Source organism: Zingiber officinale, chromosome 2A (genome assembly GCF_018446385.1).
Source record: "Zingiber officinale cultivar Zhangliang chromosome 2A, Zo_v1.1, whole genome shotgun sequence".
Classification (NCBI taxonomy): Eukaryota; Viridiplantae; Streptophyta; class Magnoliopsida; order Zingiberales; family Zingiberaceae; genus Zingiber; species Zingiber officinale.
Window position 1 is genome coordinate 95421170 of NC_055988.1, and position 12199 is coordinate 95433368.

The 12199-nt window shown below is 37.6% G+C and overlaps 1 long non-coding RNA gene across 1 annotated transcript; it reads right to left on the reverse strand.

The window, feature by feature from the left end:
* Window positions 1-7043: 7043 nt before the first annotated feature.
* Window positions 7044-11415, reverse strand: LOC122041619. Its single transcript, XR_006129016.1, has 2 exons — window positions 10987-11415; window positions 7044-10857 (listed from the first exon to the last, which is right to left on the reverse strand). It is a non-coding gene; the product is annotated as an uncharacterized LOC122041619 (long non-coding RNA).
* Between the last annotated feature and the right edge of the window lie 784 nt (window positions 11416-12199).

Consider the following 12199-nt stretch of genomic DNA (forward strand, 5'->3'; position numbering starts at 1 on the left):
TCCTGATGGAGGCGCTCTAGCACTTCCAAGCCCTTGGAGGCGCCTCAAGGAGGCCTGAAGGCACCTTCATGGGAGGTGCCTCCAGGAGATGGAGGCGCCTTCGCACCTCCAGATTTGAAAAATGGCTATTTAAGCTATCGTTGCGAAGGTATAAAACCTTATCCACTTAGAGGTACCCTAGACCCACTTAGAGGTGCCTTCCACCAATGGTAATTGATCCTAGGAGGCTATAATAAGCCCTATGGAGTTAAGAAATAAGCAACAACTTGAACAACAACTCTTGTATTCATTTTGTTGTCTTTTTTGAGCTTTTAAAGTGTGTAAAAGGCTTCTCTACCTTCAACAAAGGAGAATTTTAGTGCACTTTCATCTGCCTTGGATTAACAACCATTTAGGTTGTAATCAAGTAATTCTTGTGCCTCTTTTTATTTTATGAATTGTTTATTTTATTTTATGCCGTTCATTTTTATTAATAAATTGTACATCTTTGCTAAGAAAAAAAGCAAGAGATACTTTTATAACTTTGATTTCAGGCTATCACCCCCCCTAGTTGGCCTATCGTGACCTACTATTGGTATCAAAGCTCAACCGCCCAGAAGGACTAACCGTCGACTGAAGCAAAAGACAATGACTGGACCAAGCATCTACCCACCTAAGTTCGAGGGAGAGTTCAGAATATAGAAAAGGCGGATGGAGGTATTTTTTAAAATCGATTTTAAAATTTTATTAATAATCAAATATAGTTTTGCAGCTCTCAAAGATCAATAAGGAGAATATCTATGGACCAAGAAGGAACAAGTAGACTTCATAACAAACGAACGAGCAGAATTTCACCTCCTAAGTGTGCTACCGCTACAAGAAGTCAACAGAATTGGTGCCTACAGATCAGTAAAAGAACTCTTGGAGAAATTTTTAGAGCTGTATGAAGGGAGTTCCGAAGCCAAGCTTGTGAAATGAGACCTGCTCTAGAATCAACTAATTGAAAGTAGGAGATTCAGCCACTTAATTGCATGCCAAACTGAAGGAGCTGATCACTAGACTAACGAATCTTGGAGAAAAGGTAAGAAACCAAGATTCATTAAGGTATGCACTAAATGCTTTCCCAAGAACACTCGAGTGGATGCCCATAGTCGACTCCTATTATATCTCTAAGGATCTAGAGGTAAGTTTGTTAGAAAGTTTATTTTCTACTTTAGAACTTCACGGATTTAGATGTGCAGTACTAAAGAAGGTGTAATGCCCGAAAATTCTCGAAACTATTTTAGGAATATTCTATGATTTTTCTGGAATTATTAGATATTTTTCTGGAATTTTTGGAGTATCGGAAGTGGCAAAAATAAATAGAAAAGTAAAATGGTTTAAGCGGGAATCGAACCCAGGACCTCTCGGGTCCGCTAAACCTTTAGTTAGCCTTAGTAACCGGTGAACCCAGCAGGGCCGTGCTGAAAGAGAAGGGAAACATTTATATTTATATTGGAGTTGGGCCTAGTTACCCACTTAATATAAATTAAAAACTTAAGTTGGTTTGGGTTATTTCTCTTATTTGGTTCGGCAACTTCTCCCTCTCCAAACCCTCACCGACGCCAACTCCTTCTTCTTCTCTTTCTCTCGGCGCCAACACCCAAGCAAGCCTAGGGTTTCATCCCTAGGGCCATAGGAGTGCCTTCCGGTGACATCTCGGGCACAAGGACATTCTCCTCCGCGAGAAGAACGTGTTGGAGCGAGGAGATTATCGAAAGGATCATCTCCACCAGAATTCTAGCGAATAGAGTTGTAAGAAAATTAGCGTACGAGGTAAGAAACCCCTCACCTGCAGTATAAGTAGCTCTCGCGTGTTTTCTTTTATGCATTAGATTAGTTTTATTGAATTTTGTCAGCATATAGTGTGTATTTTAACTCTTCTCACAGATTTAGGGATTAGTGAGCATCTCTAGATGGGCCGAGCACGTGTATCCTCTATAGATAGGGGTTTAGACGCTGCTGGGTGCCTAGAGGTGGTCTCCCCGATCGAGAGAAGAGTTAGAGAGCGCCAAATGCTCAACAAAATGCCTAGCACCGCCTTATGATACAGTGGGCATTTAGTTAAATGCCATAGAACATGTTAATTAGCATGATCAGTTTTATTTCAGCTCTTATGAGACTAGATGTCCGAATGGGTGGGCTCCCACAGTCGCCTTTAGGTTCAGACAACCTAGTTCTAGGTTCAGATAACCTAGATTCAGCAAAATAGTATTAGCTATTACAGTATTTTACTTTCAGTGGCACTGTACTGGATTAGATATCCATTGGGTTGGGCTCCCATAGTCGTCCCTAGGTTTAGCTAACCTAGTAAACCCTACTAGATTCGGAACTTGCAATCCCGGGTCTAGTTAGAGATGCGCGCACAGCAAGTATAGTTGCCAGGGCCCATCAGCAGCATGTTTCGTATTTTTACTTACTATATGTATATGGTTTTCAACCTTTCACAAATTAGTTCGTGAATCCAGTACAGTCCTAGCAGTAGCTCAGTTTTTTTTAGTATCAGCTTAGTTTTTCATTGATACCATGTGATTGATATCATGTTCAGCTTTAGATATGCCATGATTGTATGCTTATATGCCATGCCATGTTTAGTTTATTCAGTATACTTAGCATATCCTTTCAACCAGCATGATTTAAAATCATATTTGCATCGTATGCATGTTTTTGTGAGGTAGATGGTTTCTTACTAAGCGAAAGCTTATAGATACTTTATTTTCCTTATATTGCAGATAAAGGTAAAGGGAAGATGGACTAGAGGAAGCTGGTGGTCAATGCAGAGATGGTGTGTGTGGCAGGAACCTGGAATGAAGATCCTTAGGGAGTTTAGCAAATTAAGAATTTGGTTTCTTTTCTTAAGACACTTTTATGCATTTCTAGTGGTTTAAGTGCTATGAATTAATAAACCTTGCACTATGTCATGTTAAAATGCTACTTAGTAGATATTAGAATGTTTCCATGCATTGTATAATTGTTGTGTGAGATTTTGGCACGAACTGGTGCTGGAATCAGAGTTACAGTGCGAAATCAGAAACTCCGATCGATCCATGGATCGATCGGGGGTCCTCGATCGATCCATGGATCGATTGAGGGCTGATTCCGCGAACAGAAGGCTTCCGGATCGATCAGCCGATTGATCCAGTCACATTCTGTCGCGAACAGAAGGCCTTTGGATCGATCGGACGATCGATCCAAGCTATTCCTCGCGAACAGAAAGGTTTTTGATCGATCATTGGATCGATTGACTTATGTCGGATCGATCAGCCGATCGATCCAAATAAAGTCCCGTGCACAGAAGCACGCTGGATCGATCACTGGGTCGATCGGTGAGCCTGGATCGATCAGCCGATCGATCCAGATTATCACCACAACACAGTAGCAGTCTGGATCTATCCAAAAGGGAGCAATCGATCCAGTTCAGTCTGGATCGATTGGGAAGTTCAGTTTCGACCAAGAAACTTAGCAGATCAGCTTCTAGTCCATAGGAGAGGTAGGATACACCTTGTATCCCTTAGATTACATCCTTCAGCACATGTAGAACCAAGAATAACTATCAGTTAGCAACTAAAATTTAAATTAGATCAGTTTTCCGCACAGTTAGCACAGCATAACTGTAGCGATCGGCCTTACAGCTTAGTTAGTAGAAGGCGGGTCGTTACAGAGTGGTATCAGAGCAGCGTTCCATACTTCCTACACACACATCAGCGTTGAACCTGCAGCTTCCAAGTAAGAATACCTCTACTTTATTTATGTTTCTTGATTTCTTGTTATAGCTCATGTTTATAAATAATTGATGCATGTTAGTATGTGACAGTATATAACATGATAGCAATAGTTATACAATTATAATTATATTAGTTATGCATGTCCTGTCCTCTATGTCTTTAGCAATGGCACGAGGACGCCCAGCTAGAAGGGCACTAGCTACTGAGCCCCAGCAAGAGGCAGGCAGTTCAGTACCTCCCCCAGACCTTACAGCATTAGCAGCTAGCTGAACAGCAACAAGAGATAGCCACCCTCAAGGCTAATCAGCAGAGTACCCCCACAGTCACCCCGGAACCGAACCTGACGACTCCAGAAGTCTTAGAGGTTCCACCAGTTCAGCCTACAGCGCCAGCGCCAGCACCAGCAGTCCCAGCAGCTGAGCCAAGAAAGGAAGCCTATCTGATCCAGTGGCAGCGAGTCAAGCCAGAGAACTTTTCAGGCACTAGTGAACCATGGGATGCACAAGCCTGGTTCAAAACACTGGAGAGCATGATGGAGCTTCTGGACTGGCCAGAACACGAGAAGGTGAAGTGTGCCTCCTTCTGCCTGACAGGAGACGCACGCATGTGGTGGGAAAGAATCAGAACGAAGCGCCCAGTGAACCAGATGTTATGGGCTGACTTTGAGAAGGAATTCTTCGAGGAGTTCTTTCACATACGGGTTACAAACCGCCACTATGACGAGTTCACTGAGTTTCGTCAGGGCAACCTTTCAGTTGAGGAAGCCGTGAAGAAATTCAACAGGTTGGCTCGTCTATGCCCGGAGCTAGTCAGCACAGAGAAGGAACGAATTCGGTTGATGCTCAAGATGCTGAGGCCAGAGATAGCAGTGAACGTGGCTGGTGGCATACTGGTGTCGGCCTTTTTGTATGTCACGAGGCGCTCCAAATTAATAAAGATTGGAAACTCATTGTAATTAAAGTAATCACGTGTAGTAAGGAGTCCCAAGTCGAATTTTTCCAAGGTTAACTAGTGAATGTGTGCACACTCTAGATCCGATCCAAATTCTACTCTTACATCATCAAGGTGAATTCAATAAACTCAATAAAGCATTCAACCTTCAAGAAACTAATAGCCAAAACATATTCAATTCACAGAATAAAAGTATCAAGCAACAAGTGAACTCTAAATCTCAAACATCTTGTAAAAAATCAAAGTATCATCCAATTCTCAATTACACTTAATTCAATCATTCAACTCAAATGCTCAATCACAGTACCCTTCAACAGAGGAACACCATCAAAAACCTTCAGTTTAGCATTCTCAATTAAACTCCATCGTAGCACAATCGATTCCATGTAAAGAACAAAAGTTAGCTAACTAAATAACCTAAACTAAACAACTAATGTGAATCAGAACTTCTAATTCAAAACACAACTAGTTAGCTAACTAATTATTAATTAAACAAGATTAGTAGTTAACTAATTAGTGATTCAAACAAATCAGAATTACAAAATCATAACATCAGATACGGATTTGCAAAGTAAATTCAAACCAAAACTGAAACAAGGAGAAATTGTAAAGACAATGAATCAGATCTGACGATCTGAGCAAGTTTGAAACAATTCAAAGACAAAGTTAAAGAAAACAAAAGCCTAAAGACATTCCACAAACCAAAACCAAAACTAAACCTCTCTTCTCTCTATTGAAACCACAGATTTGCCTCTGGGAACGCCCTTCCGGCAATCACCGGCTACCTCTGAATCACCAGCACATTCAGAAGAATTCAAAAGCCATAGAGAACGCCCTAATTAGCTCGGATTCACCTGAAATCACCAGCCGCCGAAGAAACAGAGCACTCTTGCTAAATCCGGAGACGCGAGGTGGAAATGAAGATGGATCGATCTCTGGAGAACCGGAGAACGCCCCTAAATCCCCTAGAGAGAATGGCAGAAGCTCAGATCGGAGAACGCCCCTAAATCTGGCTTGGATGTAGCTCGCGGACAGCAAGATCACAACTGGAGAACACCCCTAAATTGCTGCTCTGCGCTTCGTCTGCTGGTCGCCAGATCACTAGAGGTTCGCCGGAGATGAAGAGAAGTGAAGATCAGATCTGGAAGTGGAATGGGAGCATCGGCCGCGGAGGAAGAAGAAGCTGCTATAGTGTGAAATCGCGAACGCCCGAGCCCACTGCACTGTAGCTTCTCACGAAGCTTTTAAACCTCCTCAAAACTGATCGGACGACTGAGAATGATCAAGACTCAATCAACGGTGAAAAATAGCCCAAAATATGATCCAACAGTACTGATCTTCTTCTATGGTCCAGATCTACTCCTCATTAGGTTGGATGAGTCGGATCTTCAACGGATGGCCCAGATCTGCTTGATCTTCAATGGATGGTCCAAAACACTCCAAGACTTGATCGCTTCGTTTAGCCCTAGATTTGAGCCCAAATGTGGTTAAATCTGATCGGGTCCATGACCGTTTTGATGCCTACAAAATAAGAATCAAATATTAGTACCAAATACCATGAAAATAAACTAATTTGCAATTAAGTCCAAAATCAAATGCAATTACAAAATGTAATGTATATGTGAGTTTAAGCTATGAATAGACCATCAAAAATATGCATTATGAATCAAAATAATATAGCTAAATCATGGTTATCAAATCCCCCACACTTAGTCTTGGACGTCCCGTTCAAGTAAAGAAAACCTAAAATCATCTCCACATAAATTTCCTAGCAATACCTAGAAAATGGTAAAAAGAATTTAACTAAGGTCATCTTAAAGATCACAAACAATTATGAATACAATCCAAACAATAATCAGTAGATATGGTAGTTTCAATCCAATTGAAGAATTAAGCAAGTTGCAAGCTCACAAGGTATTCACCTATTCTAGCCTCACACTCAAAACATGTATTAGTGGAGCTCTTTAATGCAACTCACAACATTTCACTACCATAAGCTTGCTTGTTTTCTAATTCTCCACCACTATAAACATAGCATACATGAATCAAAAGGATTTATCATCAAGAATTGAAATGGAAGCAAAAAGAACAATGAAAGTGAATGAAAATGGCAAAAGAAAAGTATTTAATGAAGAAAATGAAAAGATAAGAGTATTGGAGGAATATACTTGATAAGTTGACCATTTTGATGTGAAAAGAGATAAATACCATTTGTCATTACCAATTCAAAGTATCAAGCTAACCTCTCCTTCAATTTGAATGCAAACATAGAATCTTGATACTCTATCTTCCATATTTGATACTCTTTTGATGTGCCATTTTTTAATTTTTTTTTTTTTTTTGTTTTTGCACTTCAATTTCATTCAATTTCAGCATTTTGAAACTAATCTCGCATCATATATCCAACACCCTATCTCGCATCATATATCCAACACCCTCCCCCACACTTAAACCATTGGTCGTCTCGGACAATTAAGCATATTATAGCACTCTTCTAACCACTTGCTTGATACACTTTTTAAGCCACTGTTCCTAACTAGACATGAAGATTTGAGCTTGGAAACAACATCATTCAGCACTGCACTAATATGAAATTGTATTCTCCTTGTTTCTGATCATCAACTGGTTTCAAAGGTTTACACCATGACATTATAGCATTTCATAAATTTCTGAAATCAGATTTCAATAAGCAGGAACTCACTGGATTGAAATACCTCAGGTTCCAGTGTAAATAAATTTCATTTCTGTACCTTCAGTTTCCAAACCTCACTGATATACTTCAGGTTACAGAATTCTGGATTCAAGAAAGTTGCTGGACTTAAACAGTTTTGATACTATCTAAAATTCAATTATGCACTTTGTTAATTTCTATCCCTGCATCTAGCTTTCAGTTTCAGAAATCTATTCCAGTAGGTAATACTGAGCAGAACAAATGCTAAGCAGAAGTAACATGAACATTTGCTTCAAACAGATTTCAGATACCAAGTTGCAGAATTTTCTGATTTTTTGTCAATTCTGTTTCCTGCTTATGCTCCATATTTCCTCTTTATGTCCACAATAGCTTACTGATGACAACTATACTTCTATGTCCTTCTAATTTCGAGATACATCTCAAAAATAAAGATTCGCATATGACACAAAAACAATGTTGTTAGTCTGACATGATAACACAGATTGTGCCCAACAAATTCTTTCAAATTCTTATTTCTTTCATACCTCTACTCTTCCAATTCCAGCCTGAGAGTTCAGAGATTTAAATATCCATATTCAAAACATCATCATAATTCTAGATTTTCAGGAATTCATGGTTTGAACTCATTCCTCAAGCCCTTTATGAATAAAGTTTCAAAATCAGAATCAGATTTTCAGCTTCTGATTGCATGCAGTAGCAATGTGTAGTTCAATCATACAAATGATATTAAGAACTGAATTTCTATCATTGCTATCCACCCCTGCTGTGCCAGTACTGATTATTTTCAGAAGCAGCTATTGATACCTTTCTTATTAGTGAATGTATCGAATCAAACTCCATACACTTGCAACAATTTGCTTAGATAAAGAAATCACCATTTCTTGCTTGATTTGCAATGATATTCAGTTGTACAAACTGCGCTGACACTCATTTTACAGACTTCTTGCTGCTGAAAAGAAAAAAAAAAAATCCACTGCTGCAACTTCAACAGCTTCCAACAACTTGATTTAGTTCCAATTCCAGATTTCAGAACACTCTGCATATTCTGTTTTTGGTCTCTTTTCCTTACTCTGTTTTTGGTCTTCTTCAATTTTAGAATTTTCACAATTGTAAATTAGTTTCTGCAAAATCTCATTCCGTTCAATTGCAAAACTCTTACACAATGTAGCACAGCTAAATGCACAGCAACTTCCTGCAAAACTCTTACACTTGTTGTCTGAGCATCCTAAAAGTTGCAATCATGCCACCTTAGAAATAAGGCATATGAAACATCAATCACAACAAATGAATTCTAGAATATATAGCTAAATGTTGATTATTTTTCTTTTCTTAGTTCAGAAATCGTAATTTGGCTTGGATCATGAACAGCTCAGCTCAACAAGGATTCTCATTTGGCAATAGTATGATAAAAGCTTGAGGTCAGTTCCTAGAAAATTTAGCAACAGAATTTATCTTTTTCCAGTGTATCAAACAAATTCTGCATTTTCAGAATTTTGTCGGGTTCAAACATATTCTCTGAATTCATATTTGAATGCAAGCTTGAGGAACTCCTATAGTTCATTGATTAGGTCCATAGCTCAACTTACAACAGCACAACAAATTTATCCATAGATCGGTTCCAGAAATTTTAATGTATTTCTGCAGTTTCAAGCTTCATAACTAGAATTTTCAGTATTAAAGTCTAAGTTTCAGCATTGAGATTCTGAAGTGCCTTTATCTTAAATCAAATAAAATCCAGCTAAGATGAAGGTATCATTTGGCTCTGGACTGTTAAAAGTTCAAATTCAGATTGCTACTGATTAGAATTAGCACAAATAATTGGCACCAAACAGTTTATTTTTATAAACAATCATTCTATTGGTTTCTTTTCTTTTTCATAGCATAGTTCTGAATCTCCACTTCAAAATCCTCAACTAGAATGAAATGCATGAATTTAAGAACAGATTCTGATTGAATGAAACTAACAGAATTGAATTTGATTTGATGCATTCTGTTTTGATGCTTAAGTTTCAGAATCCAGCTTATAAAAGAAATTTAATCAGCACTGTACTGCTTGTAGAATTTAAAGAATACTTGATCAGAATGACTTAAGTGCTCTTCCATCTGCACTTCCATAATCTTCCAGAATTCAATGTAGACTTTGTAAATGTTGCCTTATCAAGAAGAATAAATTTTAGAATCAGTTTTAAGGAATCTTCTTTAGTCCAAAAATCAGTTTCAACCTCCTTTTCTTCTCTTGCTATTGAACTAGTACTCAGTATCTCTTAACTGAATTTGTGTATCTCTATTACGTTGATAGAAAACCAAATCAAGCTTCATTGAACACCTACAGTAGTCTACTGTAGTAAATTTAGCATCTCAGACCCTTGTAACATATTCCAGTATCACTCTTCTTCCTTTTATTCCAACAGACCAGAACTGTACAGTGAGCAGTTCCCATCTTCTGTCAGCTTTTTTCAGTTTTAGTTTCATAAATTTAACAACTCTTGAATACTTGGCCGGATTCATGAAGAGTTAAATTTGGAAATAAACACCTTTTAGCACTGTATTAATAAAAATTGAATGCACCTTGTTCCGGATCAGAAAATAGATTGAAAATTTCTCCCCATTGTTAACAGAAATTCTTTGCTGATCTCCTTAACAGAAATTTGCATCAGACTTGGCACATTGTTATTTCTGTCTCCTGCTGATTCAATTTCAGAATGTGTTGTTGAATTCTGTATTCTGTTGTTATTTTACATTCCACTATCAAGGTCTGTAATGTCTAATCAGGTTATGAAAATTACACAACTTCCAGCCCAAATTGAATTCTGTTTTCCAGCCTTGCTTCATTTCTGAAAATTTTGAACTACTGATTCTACCATTTCTGTAGATTCCTTGAAACTTACTGATTTCTCTAAAACCTATCCAGAAACAAGATCTTGCCACATTCCATCTGCGTTTACAGAATTTCCAGCTCTCCTAAACAGCTTGAAAAATGCACTTGTCCCTTATTACAACCATTCACATTCCTGAAACAAGATCTTGGCACATTTTTTCTTGCATTTTCAAACAGCTTCCTACACATTTCTTGTCTTATAACCCACTGTATCTTTCAGTAATTTGATTCGAGATTACCATTTGTCTTCCAATTTACTGCCAACAGCAACTTCCATTTCCTTAGTCTTGAGATAAGTCCCCATTAGCCAAGTTTCCTCACTAAATCTTTCAAGCATTCTGAACTGAATTCTCTCATGCTGCTCTTGTTCCAGAATGTATCACTGATCCTCATCAACTTTTAAATATTGGCACATAGCAAGTACTGAATTCCTCTCAATTCTATTCCTGTTTATGTTCCAAAATAGCTCACTGATTTCAACTTCCATTACCTTTCAAAACAAAGATTCTTATTTAGCACAAACCTCTTCCAGCAACATCAGATTTCAGAACCTCTAAACTGTCCAGAACAAACAATGTTCAGCAACCAAATTTCTGAAATTCACAATAGATTTTTCAGCATTAGGCTTCCACATATTTCTCCTAAAATTTATGCTTAAACAATGTTTCAGATTCAAACAATCTTCATAAATTCAGTTCTTCATTAGTACTTAATTTCAGCACCTGCAGATTTCAGCTTCATTTCACATCTTTCTGCCACATATAGCACATCAGCAATTTCTTCCAACAAATGTCTCCTATAGCTTAAAATGTATCAACATATTATCAATTCTCTAAATCCGAAGCAAGTGTAACGTGTTCTTGACATGATAAAACTCAAGAAATGGAAACATTTAGCATAGAACATTAGAGTCATTCTTTCACAAATGAATTTTCAGAATTTTGCACCATAAACACCTCCTAAAATCAGCCCTTGCTCAAACATTTTCCAAATCTTGATCCATTTCTGCCATTTCAAATTCAGTGATGTTCCTTCCCCCACACTTAAAATCTTGGACATCCTTACTCATCAAGCAATTCATCCAAACTCTCAATGAAATAAAAGAAATATGACAAGCAAAGAGAATTAAGATTTAGAATGCTAGATGAGAATGTTCCAAGAAAATTATGAGGAAAGGAATTGGAAAGTATGGGAAACAAAATTGACAAAATCCTCAATTTCCATGCATACTTATGATATTGTGATTTGAAAAGAAACTAAGCAAGTTCTAGAGTTTCAATTGTTATGAGTACATGCCACACAAAAATATAATAGAGTTTAGGCTTGTGATGGTCCTCACTAGGTATTTATTGCAATTAAGCTCAATTGATCAAATTGGAATCCACCACCAAATTAACCAATTCCATGTAAGCAAAGCATCCAATCATGTCAAATGACCTAAAATTGATGATCAAATTTAAAAAGCTTTTACCATCTTAAAAATATTACTAGAAACTTCCATGGAGGATTTATTAAAAATAAAATGCTATGTATTAAACAAAATTGCAAAATATGAAAGCAAAGTGTGGAAGTAAAATGCAAATGTAAATATGAAACTAAAGAAAGTCTCATCAAAAAGAATTTATTAACAAAGCATGAATTTAAATGCAAAAGAAAGTAAAATTTGAACCAACTCCCCTTTAATTCCGGTGGTCGAAGAAGATTTAGCAAAAGAATCCACGTCGGAAATGGAGTATCCTTGGTTGCAATCAATTTCTTTTTATTGACCATTTTTCCATTGCAAATTCTTTCTGGAGGTCTTAGGCGGTTCAGTTCAAGCATCCACTCTGGAAGCTTGTATTCTCCTACAACATCAATAAAAGAAAAGACCTCCCACACACATGTAGGGTAAGAAAATAGGAGAATATTAGTGTGGGTAGAAAATTTATCAAGAAA